Raw genomic sequence first — 20,250 nt, forward strand, 5'->3', positions numbered from 1 at the left:
AAGATTTTATATGTATCATCCCATTATCTACGTAAAACAACGTTTTCACTTTTTAAGCCATCTGTCTGGCTAAAACATTCATTTGTTTTCACTTTTTAAGCCATCTGTCTGGCTAAAACATTCATTTGTTTTCACTTTTTAAGCCATCTGTCTGGCTAAAACATTCATTTGTTTTCACTTTTTAAGCCATCTGTCTGGCTAAAACATTCATTTGTTTTCACTTTTTAAGCCATCTGTCTGGCTAAAACATTCATTTGTTTTCACTTTTTAAGCCATCTGTCTGGCTAAAACATTCATTTGTTTTCACTTTTTAAGCCATCTGTCTGGCTAAAACATTCATTTGTTTTCACTTTTTAAGCCATCTGTCTTGCTAAAACATTCATTTGTTTTCACTTTTTAAGCCATCTGTCTTGCTAAAACATTCATTTGTTTTCACTTTTTAAGCCATCTGTCTTGCTAAAACATTCATATTCGCCAAATCAATGTTTTACTAAAAATTATAATGTATTTCTGTTTTAAATATTGCACGCACAGTTTGATCATTTAAAAAGCGTGACGAAAAGGACTATTTTCCCCATTTGTGCTCTTCATAGAATGGGTAAAAAATTCAAAATCGGGTGTTTTTTAATGACACTTATGTTGTATTTATAGTAACATAGGTCAATTTATTTTGATTAATACCAATACAAACGAATGCCATTTTGATACAAGATGTCGTAAGGATGATTTTGTAAATTGAGATTTTATAGAGAAGAATGGTGAAACAAAACTTACCTTGGAACTTAATCAAGTAATTGTTTGGTGACAAAAAGTACATTTTGTAGTACAAAACTGCGTTGCAATTCACTAGTGAAAGTTTTTGGATGTTCTGTTTTTGTCCTTTTTTTATTTTGACGCTCACAAAAGTTTAAAGTAAATTTATTAACACGCTGTAGAATATGTTTATTTGTTTGGTCACTTTACGCGTGTATGCTGATATAACTTATGCAACAAGTTAGTACTAATTATGAAGAAAATTTTGTAATGGATATTACAGATCGTTGTTCATGATTTATCGTCCTTTTAAAATGTTATTTGGAAGTAGAGTTGATAATTTTTATTAAAATAATGTTTGTTATTGTATTGGTGTTTGAACCCACTTTCATCGACATTGGCTATATCGTGGCAGTCAGTTTTTATTGGTATAGGACACAAGAGTATACGAAGAGAACATGCGACATTCGGCAGGAAAACTGGTAATCTTTGTCAATTAAGACAGGAGTGGGTTTCTAGCTCACAACCTCAGTGTTGACAGCCTAGTGATAACTGTAGATGAACTACTTAGACCACTCGGGTACAATGGCTCTTCAATAATATGAATGTCAATCATTATCACGTCGATTGATTAAACTTAAACTTATGAAATCTATCGTCTACAGGTAAATCATATTTTGACATCACACTATCACAATATATATTTTTTTATAAATGAGGGTGATACAAGTCAGTTTTCGAATTTGATTGTTGATAATGATATTTAAAAGAACATGTTGCTCATAAAGTTATATATTTATGTTTGAAGTTTGGCTTTAATCTAAATATTGAACTCATCCATAAAGGATGTGGATGATATTCTGTTTAAAGCGGACATTCCGTAAGAATGATATATAATCGGAACTACGACAAAAATAATAAATATTGTCAATATCATTGACATAAAATTCAATTCATGATGGCGACTAGGAAGGATAGATAACATTTAAGAAACATAAGCGCACTTCTAAAAACAAACCGAAACAATACAAGACATTGTTTAAGACTCCATTGCAGTGAAAAACGTTACTTTAGACTAACGTATTAACATAACGATTTTCATCAAAGCTAAAATAAACTTGTACGTTATCATCCAAAATTCAATCATTTTTTGCAAACGTTAAGGGAACACAACTCTGAAACGATAAATTCAATAACAGAGAAAATTCAGATTTTTTTATGATAAAAAAATCATGCAGTTACCATCAACTAACCATGTGGACACAATTCAAAAGGTATGGCTATATAATTAAAAAACAGACAAAATTAAATTTGAACTACTGTCAATTAAGATACTAATTTCACAAAATTGTAAGGAAGGTGGCAATCTTACAAATACTTTACTCCGAAGCCAAATTAAAAGTAAGCTATCACTAGGAAATTGGATCGACTGACCGAACTATAACATAATAAACGACATTGGCTACAACAGTGTATACTGTTTTGCCTATTACTGAAAAAAAAATAAACTTGCATAAAATATTGTTCCAAATTGTTGCAAATTAATACCAGTAAAAGGATAAATTCCCACATTCTTTTGGCATTTATTTGATAGAAGCATTTCTATATTTTCCAATGAAAAAGTGTAATTTATAGCGTTTCGACATATAAATTACATTCTGTAATTAGACACAAACAAAACTAATAAGGTTTATACTCTCTGAAGCTTTTTGCTATTTGTGTTTATTATTTAAATACAGTGTATTCTTATCTTTAAGCAATTATCTAAACATTCGGTTGGATCAAAGTTGACATATGATATAATGCTTCAACCAGGGGCCTGTTTATCGAAACTGTCCTAAGATCGGTCCTAAGAATTTCTTAGGACAGAAATAAAGATAAAGTTAGGACCGACTTACGACATGTCTCAGCATGCACATCGAAGCTATCTTAGGATTATCTTAGCTAGGATTCCTAACCGCTGTCCTAAGTATTGGCGTTAAAGAAAATAACAAAATAAAAATGAAAAAAATGAAAATATTGTATCAAATCTAACCAATAACTATAATTTAAAAAAAAAGATGAGTAATAAGAAAATAATTATTAGTTTTAAATTAAAGGTGATAAATACTTTTTATATTATAATTATAATTTAAACTCATAAAACATAACATATACAAACGAATTGTAAATAGTTCAAATAAAATATATAATCGGTAAAATCATTATATTCTTTGAGTGAGCTGAATTCGAAGTGTCACGGTTTCATACTTAAAAACTCAAAGGCAAATCTCGTGCATCTTTCATAAATACTGAGTACTTCAACTATTTTATTACTGCAAATAACATGCGATGATACGTGTAAATATAAGAGACGAAATTCGAATTCTACCGATGCAAATATAGACTCTCCTGGACGACGTGGACAAGAGTAACACTTTGCTTTTGGTAAATTGTCAAATTTTGCAACAAATGGTGCTGAAAAGAGGGATAGGGATTTAATATGCATTAAGGGAACTACCATTTGATTTTTATGGGTGGGAGGGGGGGACTAGGTTTAAATTTTAAAAAAGGCAGGACAGGAGTTTGGAGTAAAAAAAAGGCAGAATGAGCAACATTGCAAAAAAAAGCAAGATGACAATTTTTGTAAAAAAAAGTCAGAATAAACTAATAAAATAAAGGCAGGATGAGGAACTTTGCCAAAAAAAGCAGGATGACAATTTACATGTATGTAAAAAAAGTCAGGGTAAACTAATAAAAAAAAAGGCAGGACGAAATAGTGTGAAAAATAAAAAGGAAGGACAGAGATTACAAAAAAAAAAAGTACAACAACATTTTTCATTCTAGGCTACCCCCCCCCCCCCCCCCCCCCCCCCCCGTCATAAAAATCAAATGGTAGTTCTCTAAAGTAAACGCAACCAATACAGGCCATATTAAACCATCCTAAATATATTCTAAAGTTAGGACCATCTTAAGACCATCTTAAAACACCTAAATTGGTATCCTAAAGTTAGGACAATTCCAAGGATTTTCCTAAGTTACGACATGTTTGATAAACCGACTTAGGATTAAGATATGTCCTAAGTTGGTCTTATGACACGCCCTAATCCTAAGACTGCTTCGATAAACAGGCCCCTGGGTCTTCCAGGAGACCAATACAATTTAGTAAGGTTTAAAAAAAAATGAATAAACAGCAGCTATCAGTGAAGCAAGTTAAGAATTAATAGAAATATAAAAAGTTCACAAAGAAGTTGCTCTCATGTAGAGGGTAAGTTACATGTATTCCAACTTAGAAAAGTAATATAATTTTCTTATTTTCCGCTCGACAGAAAGCAACCATATTATCCAAAACCTGCAGTTACCTACATACGAATCTGATAATATCTTGGACTTGTGTATAGTCATACAATGTAAGATATCTAAAATTTGAACTAAAACTTATCTGTGTCTCGACACCTTGACACATGTATAACTACTGTATGCAGCGTTTGCAACAAAATACATCATCAAATAAAATACATGTACGTTACCTTTTTAGTTGATATATCAGTTGATCCATTTTTCATAGACACTTGAAATAAAGGTTTGTCGAAACTATCAGCTCCTGCCTGTATAGGAATATTTACAGATGACAACCCCCTTACGATTATCTTCTTTAAAGTCATGTTAATCACTGCGTTATATTTAATTGTTTAATGTTTATATTCTCAAATTATTTACATATTATAAAATGAATTGTAAAACCGATTATTCAATACTAGTATCTTGTAAAAGATGCCTTATAACCATGATGTTAGTGTAGTAGATAGTTAACATGGTTTATAGTGAAATATTGATAAAATATTTCTGTTTGAAACCACAAATACCTTTTTATATGATCATTCAAAGTGATAATAAACCTAAGTGATACTGAATCTTTAGGGTAATATAATACAAAATCATATTTTTGGCGGTTGCGCAGAAAATGTATTAGTATTAATTACTTTGTAACTAAATTGTTTACAGGTTTTTATTAATCGAAGTAATATAGTAAGTTCCGGGAAACAAGAACCGGTATCCTTTTGAAAAAAATATTTTAACGAACCTATTACATGACCTAAATAAACTTTGTCGCAACAATATAAAGGGTTAAACAAAATTACTATTAACTTAGTTCAATTACAATTAACTAAGTTTAATCGTCATGAGAGCAATTTCCTTAAAATATTCATTTTTGTTATATCTATCGACCAATTTGAAAAACACAGCATATTTTTATGTTGCAACCAATGATATTTCTTGAAAATACTTAAGATAATTAGATAAATATGAAATGGCAGCATCACAATTATTTCATACAAACGCGGAAAATACTTTATCCGATATCGATTAAAACGGTTATCCATTGCGGTTACAGACTATTGTCCTGTTTGCTTTTCTAGTAGACAACTGAAAAAAAAAAACGTGAATGAAGTGTCCTTTATAACAACAACAACAACGGGGAAAATGGTAAATAAAACTATTAGAGTATATAACTAAGTTTTGTTTAAGTTCCACAAAAATTTCGAGTTGAAATCGTTCATTTATTAACGAAATGTCCCTGAGTGCCACAGAAGTGATGCTTTCGCTATGTATGCTGGTACGCCGAAATTGTACATGATCAAACTCATCAGATTCCTTTAATTGTAACCGCCCTGCCTTTCAGGCTTAAGACATGTTACATACAAATAGTATACAATGATTTTGTATTGAGTGCATACAAAATAAAAATATAATGAAAATGAAACTACTTATTATTCTGGTACATCCACATCACTTTCCTGGTTTTACCTGCATCAGGAACACTCATACCCAAAACATTGAAAGCTAAAGATATATGGAATAATACGCGAGGAGCTAAATTTGCAAAAAGGGACATAAAAAGTAGCCAAATTCACTTAAGGCCAAATTTGCCTTGGGTTTGTAACCGTAGTTTCATAATAATTTTTTATTTTATTAACGGAGAATTTAAGAAAGGTATGTTATAAATAGATTCAGTGCCTAAGCTTTGAATACTGAGCTGATGATACACACGGGAATTACCAATCACCAGAAGCGGTATCAACCCAGTGGTAGAAAATAGAAATAACACTTTATAATTTAGTTGTGTCCGACACGCCTTCTGAATTTCGCTCAAAACCCAAACATTCAAATCCAAAGATGTACAAATACTGGAAACTAAAATAAACCTAAGGTAGGCTTTGCCTTACGAGGTTTGAAGCAATATCATGAAATATGAAGAATATGTAGTAGTCACTTCAAGTAAGGATGCGAATGATACCAAATCGACATTCAAACTCATTAATCGAAAAAACCCTGAAAACTTGTAAATAATGAAAAACTATCAAAAGACAAACAGTATATAAAACACAACATAAAAAAAAGACTGAGTAATAAGAATCCCATCAAAACTTAAATATCAAGTTTTAAAAAACGATTGATTGAGTGTTGGGTGTTTTAAAAAGACATTCTTCCCTTGAGATAATTAGGTCAGAATTAATCCGTTGCTTATGAATAAGTCTTCCTATTCCCAAATTAAAAAAAAAAATAAAATAACAACCGCGTCTACGAATATGAATTTGTCCCATTTATTAGTACAACACAAGTTTTTGTAGTTAATTACAAAATATAAATATTGGCAACTAAAAAAAAGTCCATAGTTGCTTTAAAATCAAGTAATAATTTACACTACCACATTTACGCAATATTGAAGTATTCATGCCTGTCCGCCTGATTACTATCACTTTGTTTATATCAAGTCATAATGAACACGTTTTTCACATAATTCTTTAAAAATGTTTATTGAAACCTGATCAACTTAAGATTCCTGACATGTCATTCCTGTGCGCACTTTAAAGATTGTGCATTTTCTAACTTATATAACTCCAGTTAAAGCTTAACTAAATACGAAATCTTTTTTGCGTTTAATTATTTGAAAAAATAAAAAAAAAAAATTAATTTTACAATTGATGTCACGCTTCTTATAATGTTTTTGAAGTACCTATTCACTGGATTGTGCTTTATCATAATAATACAATAGCACTAAATCGACATCTATATATACCGATATTTTCCAAACTGTCAAAGTCACATCCTTTAAAAAAAACACAAACTTTTTTTCAAATTGGTAGAGCGTAATATGTTTAAGAATAAGTCTTCAATATATTGTCTGTCTGTTTGTTTGTCCGTCTGTCAATTACTTTTTTGTATGAATAAAAAAGAGATATGAAATATCGTACATAAGTTGCTAAGACAACCTCACGACAAAATTTATCAAAATATAAGTAGAGGTCAATATAAAATGTTCCACAATTGACTAAAAAGTCACTATCAAAGATCAACCAATTTCTCCAAAAAACTTGCAGAAAATAGGCATAACACAAGACAACCACGATAGATGTTCTAGATTGGAAACGCTCATAAAAATATGGCGCGGTTAAAATATTTTTTTTATAAATTACCCCTTCTGTTTTTTGTTTTTTTTTTTATCTGCGATGTTCCATGATGAACATAATTTGAAGGTACTCAGGAGTGCAAGTTAAATAATTCAAAAGTAAGGAACGTCCTTTCCTACTTGAAGAAAACAATACATTTTCGGATGATATTGTATTGTTTTGATTCGTTTTTCTGCTTTTCGACAAATCATTGTATAAGCGTCTGAAAAGAGGTTTTGTGTACTGGTGTTTTTCTTTTGGTCGTTATTCGTTTTTTTACCATCGCATTGTCAGTACATTTTCGCCTTATGAGTTTCAATATCCCTATGGTATATTTCGCCTCTCTTTAAATCAACTAACAAAATAAGTGGGCTATTGTTCTTTCGTTGTATTGCTTCAGATTTTCTACTTGGTGTTCTAGGGCGAGCTCATTAGTTTCCTTTAGTGTCCTTCTTTTTCTTTGAAAAATGTTGATTCCCCCAACTTCTATAGATGATATAAAATAAGTTTAATGTTTTGATCGAGGATCGTCGAATTTTTCTCTCCTGTTTCAAACCAAGCAAAAATATATCAAAGTCAGTGTATAGTTACATTAGATAAAACAATGCTCGTAAAGGTTGAAATGCAGGCTATGGCATTAGTCTTAATAGATATAAATAAAAGTAGCTCTCAAACATTAAACATTAGTAAAAGAAGATGCGGGATATAATTCAAAGTTTGTTTTAATATAAACTTATGACACCGATGTAAATGCGTATGATACGCGCTTTGTCATGTGCACTCGATATCACAGGTTTTAAACTCCTCCCCCCCCCCTCCAAAAAAAAACAACAAAAAAACATTGAAAAAGAGAGGAGAAATATACCAAAGATACATTCATAAGTTCATAAGTCGAAAATAAACTGACAACACCATGGCTAAGAAAAAAAAAACAAAAACAAAAGAGAGCATACACAGGAAAGAGAAAAATCATTTTGAGTCAACATTGTCTTGAGGGAATTGAAATCTTTGATGTAGTAAACATATACATAAGATACATATAAAGTATAGCAAAAATACCGAACTCCAATGTAAATTCAAAAAGGGGAAGTCCATAAAATCTGACAACATCAAACGTTATCAACCAACGTAAAGAGTTGGAAACAACTGTTATATTCCTGACTTGGTACAGACATTTACCTAAGAGAATGGTGGCTTACACGTAGTTTTATACAGATACATAAATTAGTAACTAAATTTGTACAAGAGATAATATCGTTATTTAGTTTTCTGTTTTTGTTATTCTGTCAATTTCCTTTCGATAAAGATGTTGGCTGACCTTCGTGAATTTAATATTGACTCCATTTTTTTTTCATCGTTTTTGTTATGTATGCTATTTTAAAAAGCAAGTATTGATATACTGAATAGGTATGTGGTACAATAGAATTAAAGGTACCAATTTTATCGATAACGTTTAAAATGGCTAATGCGTTTCCAAGAAAAACTTGAAAGAATGTATTATTAGTTTTAACTCATATCAAAACAACGATATACATGACAAATAATTAAGATCTTGTATTGATTCAATATGATCAGGTGATATACAAGTTTTTTTTTTAACAAAGCATCAAAGTTTACCTTTGTTGTTTTTTGGCAAGGATTTCTAATAACTATATAAATAGATGTCATGGTTTAATACAGATATGAAGTCTGAAGGTATGTCGTTGCTTCTTTGTACTTGTTTAATTTATTTAATATCCTTAAACAACTGGAATATATTTTCCTCACACACGTAGTCTTATATTTATAAATTGATAAAGATTTTAAAATAATTTCATCTCCATACATTATCGTAGAAATTGCAGATATTTTTATTACGAAAATTTGCATTTTCTTATTGCGCATTACTCGCACTCGTTCACCCCTGGACAATAATGTTCTTTATAACAAGAAAGGAATTAAACCATATTATCATTGAATCATTATTGTATTTTACAAAGAATAACCCAAAAATAGAAGATTTTATCCGTCGAATATCTTCATGTTTATTATGTGATGTTTGAACGGTTTGATTGAAATAAAAACGTTGTTAAGAATAGAAGATTAAATGTCTATTGACTGAAAGTAAAGAAGTTTACATTTATACGATCGTTCAATTTTCTTTTTTTTTAAACATCATACTATTAACATACATGTGCGATCAGATTGCGAGATGTATTTCGTTTTGAAGTAAAGAGGAGTCGATAAAGTTATATAGTCAATTTTAGGATTTGAAAATTTGTACTTACGCCTCTTTCCTAACTCTTATATGAAGGAATTAGGAATCCTACTGAAAAATGAATCCATTGACCTGTAAGATACATATATCATTGTAACGCAAATGTTCAAAAAATAACAGATAATTTCAAACAATAGTTATCACACAACTTTTCGGGAATAAGCAATTTTAAGTGAGAAAATTGCATTCTAAACGTTTATATATCTATTTCACAAATTTGAAATGAAAGTTTCTTTGGAAGTATAATTGCTACCTTAATCATTATTTCGATATACATTTTCTATATAAAAGCTCGATTTCATCAAAAACTGAAATACTGTCAAATAATTTAGTGTACTTCGACTTGATATTAGAAATTTCCAATAAATTTACGACAAATGAACCTAATGGGACCGTCAATTGCCAACTAATGAATTTGTTAAATACGTCGTTCAAGTTTTCGCTTATTATGTCGACACTTTTAATCGTACACATTTCCATTTCGTTCAAAACCAAGTACCTTTCTGGCTATGAAAAACAATAGAAATTTTTTATTTTCATTTACTAGTATTATGTGATTCTCTAGATATCTTTCTTAATTGCTACCTATTTAACACTACGTATTTATATACGTTTCTCACATTATTAGCATATTGATAACTTCTCTGACCGGTTGATTATTCTTTTATATTAACGTGTGGTTCATTTGATTTGTCTCTTCATTGGTTACATTTCAATTCTAAAGGTCAATTTGTTTTTCTCCTCTGAAGTTGCCATTGTTATTTCATGAAAATAGGTATCATTGTATGATGAACACATAAACAAATACTTTTCTTTTTGCAGATCATTATAAAAGAAAAATAATGTTTGTCCACATATCGTCTAAAAATCACAATAGAATTTTATGCAATACCATATTTCTCCAATTGACAGTTAGATATGAAACAAAACCGGCAAGTGGGGAAATATCGTCTTGCACAAAACTGGTTTCATTATTCTACATTTTACGTGATTATGTTTCAATATTTGATTCTATTGTCTTATTTATTTACTTTGAGGGTGAAAGAGAGGAGGGGTTTCTAATCACTGCTATAAGGACTACACTTTTTTCCCGAACATATTCATCAATATCAAAATAAAGTGTTTGTTAGAATTTATCTCTTGATAAAAATCAAGTAAAGAAAGTACATTTTGTAGCGTCAGTTGCAACTCGCATTTCAGTTATTATGAAGAAGAAAAAAATCTCAACAGTATAGATTATGACTACCACTAACGTTTTCCATAATAACGCCAGATCTATACATGTGAGAACCGTGTTTTCCGTAAAAAATACATTCGAATTAATGGATAGGTACATTTTTTTACAAATTGTGAGGGATTCGTATAACAGAAGGGTCGTGTACGTTTAAACCCCATTAAATACTGATTTCAATGTAATGAGATATGCAGGCATTGTGTTTATAACTGTTTTAACAGTTCGTCAGATTAAATCTTTATTATTTAGTTCTTTTGTTATGTAACAGAAGAAATCATGTTTAAATAATGTTATATCTCATTGATGAATAATAATACAACATCAATTATAGTTCTTTGTCATTCAAATCGTTTGTCCATGACAAAACATGTTTATCTTTAATTTACTGTTTAGATAATCTCTTCATTAATAAATCTTTAAATTTGATATTAAAATAGAAACTTTTTTCTAACTGAGATTTATCTCTTTGAAATGTTATAGCTCGTCTGCAGAGTACACACCTTACTCTTTAAAAAAATAAACTACCAATTATATTTATTTTTTGCACATTAAAAATAAATTGATAAAGAAAAACATGTATCGTTATAAATCACATTACCATCCATTTTTAAACAGATAAGTTCTTATTCCACGTTAACCATATCCTTATTCCACGTTAACCAAATTGGACAATATACGGAAATGAATTTTAGTAAACGGAAATGTGAATTGAAATAAAAAATTAAAGAGTATGTTTCGGCTTCCTTGCATTTTTGTTTTCAATCTCAAACACGCCAATATCAAACCGAAATATCCATATAAAAAGAAAGTATACATATTTGGCTTTCAAATATTCGGCGTTGAGCATTCCTGATGAAGATAAATCCAGAAAAGCGCTACGGACGCATTACATTTATTACGTGTTGTTTTCATTTTTTATGAATGTATAATTTTCTCTGTATTTTTCGGTAGTGTATTTCGAAATCGAGTTTGTACAAAAATATTGAGGACACATTAACAAGAGATCTCTTTGTATCGTATGCCGTTGTTATCTTACACTTCTCTTTTAAGTAAATAAGCTCATCAAAGATACCAGGCTTATAATTTCGTACGCCAGACGCGCGTTTCGTCATCAAAAGACTCACCAGTGGCGCTCGAATCAAAACAATTGGAATGCCAAATCTCATGCAAAGTCGAAATTTATTACAAACTGAACATTTGTGCCAACTACGGCTTAAGCAATATATCCCCTGGATAAACACTATCTTAGTGTTTCAAATGATTTAGATTTTTTTCAGTAAATTTACAGCAAATTAGCATACAAATGAAATTTAATGTCAGCACGATGCGCTGACTACCGGACTGGTGATATCAGTAGTGGATTCCATCCAGTGGTTGTGAAAAGTCACCAAAGATGCCAGTGTCCTAATTTGGTACACCTAACGCGTGTTTTGGCTCATGAGACTGGTCAGATGCGCTCATATCAAAACAGTTGAAAGCCAAACCAAATACGAAAATGAAGAGCATTCAAACCAAAAATTCTGAACCATTCTGCTGAAATACAGCGAAGGCAATTGATGCCTGAGTAGAAAAACCTTAGTGCTTCGAATCATTAACAATTAATAAACAGTAAATAACAGAATATAATATATATATATATATATATATATATATATCAATGATATTTCATGTCAACACAAAAATACTGACTACTGAGTTGGTGATAAAGTATATTTTTGAGATTCCAATCCATCTTTTTTTTTTTTTTAAATTTGCGAGTTTCACGATGACCATAATGTGACGGTTCTAAGCAGTGCAAGTTGCATTATTGCATTTTCCGGCGTATATTTACCTTATGTGTGTACCTTTTGGGGAAAATCCAAAATTGTTAGATCACATCCTTATGTGGTTGTTTCGTTTGTCTTTCCCTAGTTTTTACCAAATTATTGTAAAAACTTTTGAAAATGGTTTAAATCGTTCTTTCGTTTTGTTACTTTAATTTTTCCACTTGGATTTCTTTTGTCGACATTCGAGTGTGTCGATTTTACTATTGGAACCCCTTTTCTTGATCAAAACTTGTTGAATCCATTATCGTAACTTCACATTTTCCATTTTTTTCCTAGGTCGAAATTCGTTTCTAGTTCACTCGTTTCCTTTTGTGCCCCCTTTCCATTTCAAAACCGGTTGATTTCACTGTTATAGATGTTATAAGACAGTTTGATATTTTGTATCTTTATGATCATGTCGACTCATTTTAGCATAATTTTATCTGTCGATTTTCTCATTGAATTTATCTTACTTTTCTGTTACACCTTTCTTTATTTACATTGATGATTAAGTAGTCATCTTGTGATATATTTAATTATTGCTGGCAGAGTATTTGTTTTATCTCCCTCTTCTCATGAACGTTTTTATACTGACATTATTCATGAATGGATTGGTTTTTTCCAGGTTCTAAAGAAGGACATGGGTTAATTTTTATTTCACAATTAAGCAGTAAACATACAACTTTACATACATATTGTATTATTAACTAAAGTTTTAACTTTGTATTTGTATATGCTTTTATATTTAAATGTGACCTTCTGGTGGAGGTTTTAAAAGTTACAGTAATCACAAATATGCATAAAACTGGTTAAACACAAATGTACAATTGTTAGGGAAAGTAAAATTTTTCTTAACTAAAAAGTCCATTTATTTAATTCATTGTTTTTTAAAGGGTCCATCATTAAATTATTATTATCAATAGATACACAAATTGAAATATATAACATTTAAAGGTGTTCTACAGTACACATTTTACAGTTTAAATAATTATAATCAACTACGAATGAAATTTTCGTACAGAAATAAGTCGTCATTTATTTATATATGACCCCTTAATATTTTCATATTTCAAAAGTCTGTTGATAACCAAAATTGTTTTGCTATTATGAAAAATGTATTCAGAATGTGTTTAGAATGGCTTGTACATTTTCCAAGAAACACTGGAATAAAATGCTTTGTTCCTTTTTACACATGTCAAACCAAAAGTGAAATAATTGATATGGTCAGGTGATCGACGCAGTTTTTTGTAACAAAGCATCAGCATTTTACCTTTGTTGTTTTTAAAAAAAGATTTTGAATCCGTTTATATATTATAGGTATACAATAAGACGACATGTTTAAATATAGGTATGGCGTCTTAAGGTATGCTGTTGCCTTCATGTACTTATTTAATTAATACTCTTATATAGCCATAATATTTTAAATTCTCACATAAATAGTCTTAATAGAATGAGTATCGTATAAAATAACCAATCTTCTCCTTAAATTACTGTTTGAATTGCAGATGTTATATACCGATCTCGCAAAAATTGGAATCTAGATCTAAGCAAATAACAACTAACGAATAGATCATGTTCCCCAGATTACTGCAAGCTACTTGTAAACACAAATGTGTTTTATACAGGGCTGGTGTTACTCTCGAAAACGAATCGCCGACTGCAGTTGAAAGGTTCCGTTTCTTGATTTGCTAGTTTTCGACATAATTATTGTATTAGCGATTCAATTAAATATAGGATTATTGTTTTTTCGTGAAATTGCTTCAAATTTTCAACTTGGATTTCCTCGGTCTAGCTTATTAGTTTCCTTAATTGCCAATTATACTGTCATAACCCATTTCTTTTTTAAAACTTGTTAAATTCACTAAAGAAGATATACTATAGTTTAAGAGCCAGTCTGTGGTAAAACCATTCAAAATGGTCCATATCCAAAATATTCCAATCAGACTGATAGTTTGTATTTAAGATACCTTATATGTAATAACTATTTGTGCAAAATATTTTGAAAAAATATTTAGCCATTATTTGTTTATGCAGAACAATCGATAATTGTCCTTTTCTGTACTGACAGAAGGCCTTTTTTTTAGGAATTTTGACCTTGTTATTTTTAGTGTTACAGCTTATTATAACACATACCTTAACAAACAACATAAAAGGAAAGAAAATTATGATAGTCTTAAAAGTTTGTACATTTATCAATACCCTTGTTGGCAGTTTGATTTTACATGGTTTTGAAAAAGTGCCGATTCAGCAAAATATGTCTTTATTTAAAGGCCTGAATCTTGTAAGATCATGTTTTGTTTTCAATAAAATGTAATTTAGCATGAAGCTTATAAATTAATCTACGAAATGCAAGAAAATGGTGCTCGGCAAATGATACCTTCTTACGATAAAATAACAATTAAAAATAGACATGTTGGCAATTTTGCCGTCTTAATGATTTTTTTATTGGTAACAAGAGAAACTTTACAAATGTATGTAATAGTCAAAATATAAGAAAAGTAATGACTGTACTAATGTTTATTGCTTATCTTGTTTGAATAAACTCAGTTTAACTTAGTTTTAGTTTTAAACAATTACTAAAGGAGTAGGCCCGGTAAGACCCCTTTTTGGCCCCAAAATTTAGCATTTTTACAATTTGTTTAAAATATAAACTTTTAGCTACTTATTAAAAAGTACTTAAAAATGGGCTGCTTTTACAGTACTATACACATTCATCAGGTACTAGCATCATTAATTCATGTAAAATTTCTGAAATCTTCACAGTTTTAGCATTTGTGCTAATTTTTAGACGGTTTTTGTCTAAAATGGAAGTGGGAACACTTGTGTTCAGTCTTAATATTTTAAAACATATTGTATTTCACGATAATACATATTCATATAAAGATTGAGACTGAGTGCTTCTTACCTAGAAAAGGGCTCCATTTTTTTATATTGCCAAATATCAAGAGACTACTCCAAGTAGTTGCTGAGAAAAGTGTGACTGGAAATTTTTGTGACGCTGACATGAACAACAGATAGTGACCCCCTTGTCGCTTCTGTGAGAACAGTCGACATAACAACAATGTTAAGTTTCCTCCTAGAATGTAACCATAAAATCTCCAACAACTTGAGGCATGTAAATAAGAAATGTAAGATGCAGTTGGCCTATTTCTACCAGATACAAACAAAAATATTTCAAATTGCAATAAAATTGCAGACATTGTTATTAAAATGGTTATATAATTATTCAGGCTGTTTGCTTATAATGTTACTGTTTTTATAATATTAGCGAAGTCTGCCATAAAGAAAAACATGCAAAATGGTCTGAATACAAGTTTTTAGTCATGAATGAAGGTATCGGCAAACAGGAAGTAAAAGTGTGATAGATCTGAAAAGTACTTACACATTAAAAGTCATCAGTTTAAAGCTATATCCCATCAGCTGTTACATTGTCAAGTCCATGGAGATTTTTTTTCAGTGAATCTACACAACAATTCAGGATGTTAAATAATGTTGATCTACTGAAGGTTTCATAACCCTGATCCTTGCAGTATGCAGTATAAAATTTGATGTTATGATATTTCTCACTACTTTAGGAATTGTCATCTTTAAGCCAGAAAGTAGTAGTGTTTTAGATCCATAGCCTACAGTTTGGTACATAGGGTTTGATATAAACTCAACAAAATGCATAAGTTGTGGCTGATTCAAGCGCATTCTATATATTCTTGGAGTGTTGGGCATTTGGCCTGGTTTTTCCTAATTTGCATGCTTTCTGGCAGCATCATTTTTTGAACATTAAACCTGGAATTTATAGTCATGAGTTTCTGCTTTGTGAATTTGTGGGCAAACAGTGATTAGATCTGAAGCCAAGTTTGATGACTATTCTGGTCTAAATATGCCTTAATAAAAGCTTCAGTCATAAGATCCAGTTGACTGTGTTTCGTCTGTTTTCCTCTTTTATATTACAGAGGAGAACACTTTATTGACTTGTCCAGGAATAATATAATTCAAAACCATATCAATAATTTATGAAGATAATTTTGTATAAAAAGCCTTTGTACATTTTGATGCATCATCCCATGCCAGATTCAATTGGTCCCTAAATGGTGGAACCTTTCCATTACCAAGGATATGAACAGCTCTGTCAGAAATGTTATCTGCTTCCATATCTGATGCTGAAGATTATTAAAAATTAGTTGATGCTGTGAATATACTCCTTTGAGAATCTGAGCATCTACAATGCGGCTTTCATCTCAATCTAAAAAGATAAGAAATAAGTCTACAAATGTACTTTAAAAAAAATATATCCCTTATTAAATTAAAGTTAAACGAATTAATGTACAATGTCCATGATATTTGGGATAAATATGCATTGCCTTGAAATATGAAATCTATTTGGTCGAGGCCCATTGAAAAAATTATATAAGATATATCAACTGGTCAAGTACAATCATTGCCATACCACATTAAGTATATCAAGTATATCAGATAAGATCCGCAAATAAAATGTCTTTGACAAACATGGACAAACTTTTTCAGTATTTAGGATAATCATGATTATCATGATGATAGGGAACTATGGGCACATTCAAGTTGAAAATTCTCCATTACATATTTTTTTTTACAAAGAATGTTGAAGAATTTACCACTGAACCTCTGCATGTCAATAGAAAACGGTCCATCATCAAAATTCTAATCCTAACCAATTACTTTTACCATATTATATATGCATGTACCTGGTTAATTTTCATCATAAACTTTCTCTTCCTCAACATTAATGGTACATGCAATTTCTATCTGCACAGACTGATACAAATCTTTAAAAAAATAAGCAATTTTATAATTCATACTACCTTATGTAAAAACCAATTTGATGTACCTACAGAACACAACTTTAATGACTAGTTGGATAATTTCGAAAAAAAACCTGTTTTACCTGAAGCTTACGTGGCATTCTAATCTTAATCTAGAACTTCATAACTCATTTCTGCAGCTTCAAAATAAAAAAAAAGTAATTGACACCCTCTTTCCCATTTAATGTATCTCTGTACATTTTACTATCAGTTTAAAAATTTCAAAATACCTTTAAATTGCCCCTGTACATATACTATGTGGGGATGTATAAGTACCCTGCCAAGTCCGATCTAGGTTTTTGTTAGATGTATTTCTGCTTTGTATCAATCTGATGAGTTAAGCCCTTTTCAACTGATTTTTATAGTTTGTTCTTATGTTTAACTGTTACACTACTGTCCTAGGTTAAGGGAGGGTTAGCGCCTTCAAACTAGTTTAACTCCGAAGTGGTTGTTGTTTGTTGCTGTATATCATATTTTTTTTATCGTTTATTGTTTTATACATAAATCAGGCCGTTAGTTTTCTCGTTTGAATTGTTTAACATTTGTCATTTCTGGGCCTTTTATAGCTGACTATACGGTATGGGTTTTGCTCATTATTAAAGGCCGTACAGTCATGACAGTGACCTATAGTTGTTAATTTCTATGTCATCTGGTCTCTTGTGGAGCATTGTCTGATTGGCAATCAAACCACTACTTATTTTTATAAATGCAATAACATTCTCATACATGTATGTTTTCTTACCATAATCTTTGTTTTGTATCAACTTTGATTCCTCCATCAGCTACTGTTTGTCTAATCTTGGTTAAACACTAAAAAAATGGAATAATGCAGCCAGTCAATGATACAATACACATTCAAAACATCAGTAAAGCACGATCATGTCAATGATGAACAACGTTTCAGGTGTGAACAATCAATCAATTTATAAACCTGTTGGTATTAGGCATCATGCCAGTGGATGATAGACAAATCTGATTTATCAAAGGTTAAACCTAATTTTTTTTCAAAAAAGCATGCCTCATTCATGGACATGATAGAGACTGCATTAAAGTCTGTGAGCAGAACGAATATCAGGACTACATGTAAAACGTAAATACAAGTGAGAAAGGCATACACTATAAAATCTTTTTACCTTTCATTTCAGACAAATCAGAGGGGAAGTGAGATTTTAGATACAACAAAACGAGATTAACCTCACCACATTTGTGTGTGCCTTTTCCAAGTAAGGAATAGATTGTTACATGTGGACCGGTACTGTACCGGTATGTCCTTGCTTCAATAGAAATTTACAATTTACAATTTGATACATTTTTTTTTTATATCTTGACATATATATAAATATATATATATATTTTCCGGCGGTTGAAACCGCCCCTTTTTATTTGACGATCAATGCTTTTGAATGGGGACATATGGTTGGAACCACTCCCCTTTTTATCCTTTATCCTGGGTTAGAACCCCCCTCCCACTCCCATTTAAAAAATGGCCTGATCAGCCCTTGTCATAATTATCAAAAGACTTTTTATATTTAACTTTTACGTGATCCTAATGGAATTAGTTGTCATTTCAAAAGCCAGTATTCTTTTGACAGGGTTGGTGTGGTTCCTCTATCAGCGTTTTTGCCTTACTGTCAGCAGGATGTTCTTTGAATCAACACTTTGTTGAATTGTCTTAGAACTGATATACACCTTTCAAAATATTATAAAAGTTAAAAATAAAAAATATGATCTTTTGAGAAAACTGCTATTGAGAATATGTACTATATGTAAGTTGTATTATTATACCTGTTGGATGAACCTTTCTGGCAACATGCCAAAATGTCAAAAATTCTCAAAAAGCTATTTATGGGTTATTAAATGAAGTTATTTGCAAAATATGATAAAAATAATATTTTATTTCAGAGATATATCAATTATCCAGACCTTTAAAAAGTGCCTAAATAATAATTTTTTCGCCATTTTTAAAAATAATTCACTTATATGCAAATATGGCTGTTTAATGGAAAGTATAGCAAATTAACAAAAAAAAACTTTTTTATCTTAACTCCTGAATACACAATTTTTTTGGAAATATATATAATTTTGCCAAGTTGTAACTACCATTTTGGACGAAATTTGGGATTTAGTATGGTTTTATGGCAGACTGGCTATTAATACTGTGTATGTTTATTTTCACGTTGCATCATTTCAGCATATTTGTTTTTGTCAATGTTCTCATTTTTCTACTTCACCTGCCTTTATTCTTATGGTTTATTTATCAATATTGCCTGAAGAGTATTTGAATTATCTTCCTTTTACCACGAAAGTTTTGAGAGTGACTTTACTCGTGAAAGGCCCGTTTTCATGTATACTAGGAGTACGTGAATGAAATTGTATTTCACAATTAAAAGCTTAATGAGGTATCATCAGCTCATTAATCAGTACAGCAGAACTGTCTTGATTTATAACAAACCTTTCTTAAAAATATTTTAAATTTGATAATTATTCAGAAACTAAGGTTTCAACGTCCTCAGCAGAGTTGGCCTTAGTTGTATTTGGCTGTTATTTTTAGGTTCTTTTTGGTCATATTGCTCTTTCACATCCTTGCTTTCAAATGCTTCGAGCATTTCTGACAAAGATAACCCAGAAAAGCGCTTCGGATGCTTTCAATTTATTAAGTATTGTGTTCATTTTTAAACGTACGGTTTTACATAATAAGGTGTTAGTCCTCATCATGTAATACCAGGTTCTATGAAAGTAAATCAACTTTAAAATGATCATCAGCTATTGGCAAGTGTTTTGTACTCAACGTCAAATAAACTATTACATTGATTTTAAACATATTGTTTAAGTTCTGAACAAAACTTCGTTTGTGCTTGTGTAGTCACATTTAAATGCACCTTTTCACACACATTTATTCATAAATATGACTCGTATACTGTTACATGAAACCTGTGTC

General features: G+C 30.6%; 1 protein-coding gene across 5 annotated transcripts in view; it reads left to right on the forward strand.

Annotated features, from left to right (window-relative positions):
* The first annotated feature begins 8,802 nt into the window (after positions 1–8,802).
* The window catches only part of LOC127730521 (uncharacterized), a 107,631-nt gene continuing 96,183 nt past the window's right edge, over positions 8,803–20,250 (forward strand). Inside the window, exon 1 of one of the 5 annotated variants that reach the window (XM_052238953.1) lies at positions 8,803–8,879. The gene's annotated coding sequence lies outside the window, so the exon portion shown is untranslated. The remainder of the gene's footprint in view (positions 8,880–20,250) is intronic. The other 4 variants (XM_052238951.1, XM_052238948.1, XM_052238952.1 and 1 more) reach the window with 4 other exon arrangements.

The sequence above is a fragment of the Mytilus californianus genome, unplaced genomic scaffold (assembly GCF_021869535.1).
Source record: "Mytilus californianus isolate M0D057914Y unplaced genomic scaffold, xbMytCali1.0.p SCAF_2, whole genome shotgun sequence".
NCBI classification, from domain to species: Eukaryota; Metazoa; Mollusca; class Bivalvia; order Mytilida; family Mytilidae; genus Mytilus; species Mytilus californianus.